Genomic DNA, 5,464 nt, shown 5'->3' with positions numbered 1-5,464 from the left:
CTTTCCCTGTCCTTAGAAACCCACCAGAAGTTAGTCGTGAAAACCCCACTCTAATCACTTCACCCCAAAGGCCCCACCTTTCAACACCACAAAGGCACCAAGTTTCCTCTTAATATCTTCACAAGCAATCCATCCCTACACATTTTTTAAAAGGTTTTTTTCTGTGTGTGCTCGCGAAACACAGAGTCAGTGAGAGGGGAAGTGAGAAATCACCCCGCCAAAGTGGATGACCATGCCACAATCCCATCTCCTCTATTGCCCTGGCATTTTGGACACTCATTGCACACACATGCACACACAATGATTTCTTTCTTTCTTTTTCTTTTTTCTAAGAGAAAATTTTTTAAAGAGAGATTTTTTTTCTAAAGGGCACTAGTGCTCACCAGAGAGACAGAGAAAAAGAGAAAGTGAGAAATCAACCCCCAGGGTGGATGGCCACACTGCATTCCTTTCTCTATTCTCCCTTTGGGATTTTGGGCACACTCACATGTGCCCAGTGTGTTTCAAGCCACCAGGTTTGGGACTCAAACCATAGCTGGCCATGTGAGAGTCCAGTGCCATAACCACTACAGCACCTGCTGGTTCCCCTCGAGTGAATTTTGAGCCTCCAGGTCCGGACTTGAATCATGGTCAGCCATGTGAGACTCCAGTGCCATCACCACCATGTTACCTGCTGGCCCCTACACATCAATTTTTATTTTTGAGAGGTTTTTGCTATAGGGCGCGTGTGCTCACCAGACAGACAGAGAGAGACAGAGAGACAGGAAGCAAGAAATCACCCCCCAGGGGGGATGGCCATGCCGCAATCCCTTCTCCATTCTTCTCTCGGGATCTTGGGCACGCACGCACTCGCACCCGGCATGAGTTTTAAGCCGCCAGGTCCGGAACATGAACCATGGTCGACTACACGTGGGAGTCCAGCGACATAGCCATTACGCTAACTGCTGGTCCCATAAATTTTTAATGATACAAACCGTAACACTATATATACACTTTTTTTTTTTTGGAGAGGATTTTGCTATCAGGCACATGCACTCGCCAGAAATACATAGAGTCACAGAAAGACAGAAAACAAGAAATCACCCCACAGGGAGAATGGCCACACCACAATCCTTTCTCCTCCATTCTACTATGGGGATCTTGGGCACGCACACATACATGCCCAGTGTGAGTTTAAGCCACCAGGTCCGGGACTCGAACTGCGGTCGACTACGTGGGAGTCCAGTGACATAGCCATTATGCCAGCTGCTGGCCCTGACTATATATACACTTGTATAGCCTATGCTTTGTAATCCTATGTTTTAAAATTTTTATGTAATATAATTTATCTTTCTCATCACCTTTAAATGATGTGAAATTCATTGTGGGAAAATTTTATATAAAAGCACAAATGAATTTCTAAAAATTCTCCTAAATATTAACACTCAGAGATAGCCACTGTCAGTGTCCATGAATGTCACTCTAGAACAGAAATACCCTGACAACAGGGTTAGCTGTATATATCAGGAAAAAGGGTAAACAAAACCAAATAATTGCCCAACTTCAATTATGTATTTTTTCATAATGAGATTTATTATCCTCTGAAATACTCTCCAAAGTTAAGAAAAAGGATTGTGTGAAGCATGGAGGGTAATGGTGTTACTGTTTTATTGAGAGATCTAAACAGTAAGGTACATACATTTTAGTATATGAAAAAAAAAAAAGATACATACATTTTAGTATATGAAAAAGTTTATGGAAAATGTATATTATGAATAAACAATGCAAAGATTTCAAAATGTTTTTTTTGGCAAAATAAACATTAATTCAGTTTTTCCCCGAATGTTTTGAAGTCCCTCGTGTCGCTGATATCTTTAAGCTGTGTTTCGCCTGTGCACTGGGCCTACTGTCTGTACTTCTCAGCGCCTGTCCCCTCTTCCCGTCTCAGCTTTTATATATTGTACGATGTATTACATTTAGTTCTGTAATTGTCATTCCCACAGTTTGTAAGTCCTAGTTACATTGAAATGAATTTAGCGGTTGTTTTCACAGCTTAACCATGGCTCCCTCTGTTCTCTGGTTTCCGATTTATTATATGGTTGGTTGGACTTTGCCATTAAGCATGCTTTTCTCTTTCTTTCCATGAAAGAAGATGATGGGGACTGCCTTTCCTGAGATTTCACATGCTTGATAATATTGGCCTGTTCCCTCTGTCCCCAGCTGGGGGAGAGATTCTTAAGTGCTTCTTCTTCTGGACTTTCAGGATGCTATAAATATTATTCTGTGGTCATCCAAAATTTATTTGGGGAAGTCTCTTTTGACCAGATACCTATAGATTCCCCCCTCCCTCGCATAACCGTATATTTGCATGAGAGAGAGAGAGAGAAAGAGAGAAGTACTCTCCCCCAGCTCTGGCCATGCTGTGATCCCCCTCCTCTACTCCAGCCTGTAAGATCTTGGGTGCTTCCACCCAAACGTGGCGTGTTTCAGGGTGACACGGCCCATTATTTGAACTGGGGTTGCCATGTGGAATTCAGCTTCTCTTGAATACTACTTCCTTAGAAGTTGTAGTATGGAGTTTAAAAAAAAATTGTTATTGGGACCAGCAGTTAGTGTCACTGGACTCCCATGTAGTCGACTGCGGTTCACATCCCAGACCTGGTGGCTTAAAACTCACGCCGGGTGCATGTGCGTGTGTGCCCAAGATCCCAAGAAGAGAATGGAGGAGAAGGGATTGCGGTGTGGCCATCCTCCCTGGGGGGTGGTGATTTCTCGCTTTCTGTCTCTCTGTCTTTCTCTGTCTGTCTGGCATGTGCATGCGTCGTATAGCAAAAACCTCTAAAAAAAATTGCTTTTGGGTTGCTGACACTTTTAAAAAAGTATTACTCCTTTTAAAAAATTAATTTCCTAGGGCCAACAGATTACAGTATAGTGGCTGGTGCACTGGGTCCCACATGGTCGACTGCAGTTCAAGTCTTGCACCCAGTTGCCCATTGGTCATGTCAGGCACATGCGTGTGCATTTCTAAAGTTCCAGGAGAATAGAAGGGAAAACATTTTGATGTGGCCATCCCCATAAGTGGTAATTTCTCATTTTTCCTCTCACTGTCTCTGTCTCTCTTTGGACAAGCGCATATGCCCTATGGCAAAAATCTAAAAGAAAAAGCTAATAATTTCCCAAATAAGCAATACATTCTCATGTTTCAAAGATCATGGGGAGGTGGTACTATCCTGTAGCACAGAGGCTAAGGGAGCCAGATCCCACATGGCTAGCTGTGGTTAGACTCTCAGCCCCAGTAGCTTGGAAAACATGGCAGGCGTGTATACATGTGTACCCAGAATCCTAACAAGAAGGAGGAATGGAGGAAGAAGAATTGCAGTGTGACCAGACCCCATTAAGGGGTGATTTCTTCCTCTATGTCTTTCTGTCTCTCTCTGGTTAGTGCATGTACCCTCTGTTAACAGGAAAATATATATAAATGGAGGTCTTATCTTAGTTAGGGTTCCAGCTTACTGGGAGTTACAAAGGTTTTAAAATGCAGTTCCTCATTATACATAGAAGTTGCGTTCTCCTATCATCGTTAGAGGTAGGAAGGTGGTCAGGGTCACACACAGTCATTCAAGGACCTCTGTTTCTTCTCATCCTTTCACTGCATTCTCAGAATGTTTCTGGTATTCTAAAGTGTTCAAAGCTACCTTGTCTGTGTTCTAGCCCAAAATAGAGAGGGAGAGACCAGAGGTGCCCACATCACTTCTCATAGTCCATCGGCAAGTTCCCAACCACAAAGGCACACTTAACAGCCAAGTACACAGAGGAACGCAGTCCCTTGGTGGGTGACCCTGTTAAAATCCTGGGGCTTTAGTTGTAAGCAAAAAAAAAAGAAGAATGGATTTTTGAGAAAAAAATTAGCAGCCTTGCTTCTGTTTGCCCCTGCGCCACCCGGGTAACGTCCCTCCCAGATGTGGAGGGAAGGAGAGTACACCCCAAGGGAGTACATCCTGCCCCAGGGTGACATCACAGAACCTCATCCACGTAATACCTCCTGTCCAAATTCCAGGATTTCTGTGTGAATGCAGCAGTCCTTTGCATTAGGCTAGGTAATGGTTCTTACCCCCAAACTTAGGCAAATGCCTTCACTCCCCACTTCCCAAATACAGTGTAGAGGTAAATTAGGAACCACAATACAAGCTTCTATTTGGAAAAGGGAAGAATGAGAAATATGAACAGTCGTTGCTCAATACAGTAGTCATCCCCTGGGAGTTGATCCCAGGAGCCTCACCACAGGTACCAAAATCTGAGAACATGCACATCCTTGTATAATATTGATGCAGTATTTGTATAAATACTGCACATCCTCCTGTGTACTTTAAATCATCTCTAGATTGGTTATAATACTAATGTAATGTAAATCCTGCAAAGATAGTTGTTATACAGTATTCTTCAGGGAATCATAACCAGGGAAAAAGCCTATAGTTGTTTAGACAGATGCAGCCAATTTAATTTTTTCAAATATTTTGACCTATGATAGGTTGAATTTATGGATGCAAAACCTGGGAATACAGGGGACTGACTAGAATGAAATACTGAGCAGGAATTGAAAAGACTCCTTGTCCAGACAGAGCATTGTTAAACCTTGGCTCTGATGTGTGGAATCCCTTTTCATTTCCCCCTGGCTTTGCCTTCTAGAAGGTTCTTTCTCGATCTTCCTTTCTAATCACAGCTGAAACAGGAATTGGAGAACATGCCCTCCTTGAGGCGATACAGCCTTAGAACTCATTTTCAACTGCTGTAGGTTGGGGGTCCTGCAGTTTCTGTAGGCATGGAGAAGTCATTGCTTTTATAGACCAGGTATGTGTGATAAACGTCCCTCAAAAACTAATAAACTGGGCCGCGGTTTGGTGTGGTGGTTAAGGCAGCTGGATCCCACATGATCGACTGCAGTTAAGAGTCCCAGACTTGGCCGCTTAAGAAACATGGCAGGCGTATGTTTGTGTGCCTGAAATCCTGAAAGGAGGGAGACATGGAGGAGAAGGGATTGCAGCATGACCATCCCCCATGGGAGGTGCTTTCTCATTGTCTGTCTCCCCACCCCCCACCTACCAGTAAGCGCATATGCCCTTTGTCAAAAATTAAAAAACAAACAAAAAACTAATGAACTGGTTATTTGCTTCTGGCCAGTTCCAGGTAAAAGTGTCCACTGCCATAGATCTCTCCTGGGTCATAATTTTTAAGTCAGTGGATTCTTCTAGTTATGGATCCCTGTCTGGACCCATCTCTCTCTCTCTCATTTGCATAGCAACCACCTTGAGGCTGTACCCTAAATCTGACCTTTACAAATAGGCTGACTTCCACTGGCCCAGGAATCATTGTGGAGTCTTAGGGAGGCCTTGAGAGCGACTCTTTATCTCTTCTTTTTTTTTTTTTTTTGGGGGGTTTTTGTTTTTGGGTGTGGGTTCTTGAGGGGGGGAGGGGGGGGGGGAAAAAA

General features: G+C 43.5%; 1 protein-coding gene across 1 annotated transcript in view; it reads left to right on the top strand.

The window, feature by feature from the left end:
- The window catches only part of DENND11 (DENN domain containing 11), a 36,796-nt gene that overhangs the window by 1,721 nt on the left and 29,611 nt on the right, over window positions 1–5,464 (top strand). The window lies entirely within an intron of this gene.

The sequence above is a fragment of the Tupaia chinensis genome, unplaced genomic scaffold (genome assembly GCF_000334495.1).
Source record: "Tupaia chinensis unplaced genomic scaffold, TupChi_1.0 Scaffold000140_1, whole genome shotgun sequence".
NCBI lineage: Eukaryota > Metazoa > Chordata > Mammalia > Scandentia > Tupaiidae > Tupaia > Tupaia belangeri.
This window is presented reverse-complemented; position numbering and strand designations above follow the sequence as displayed.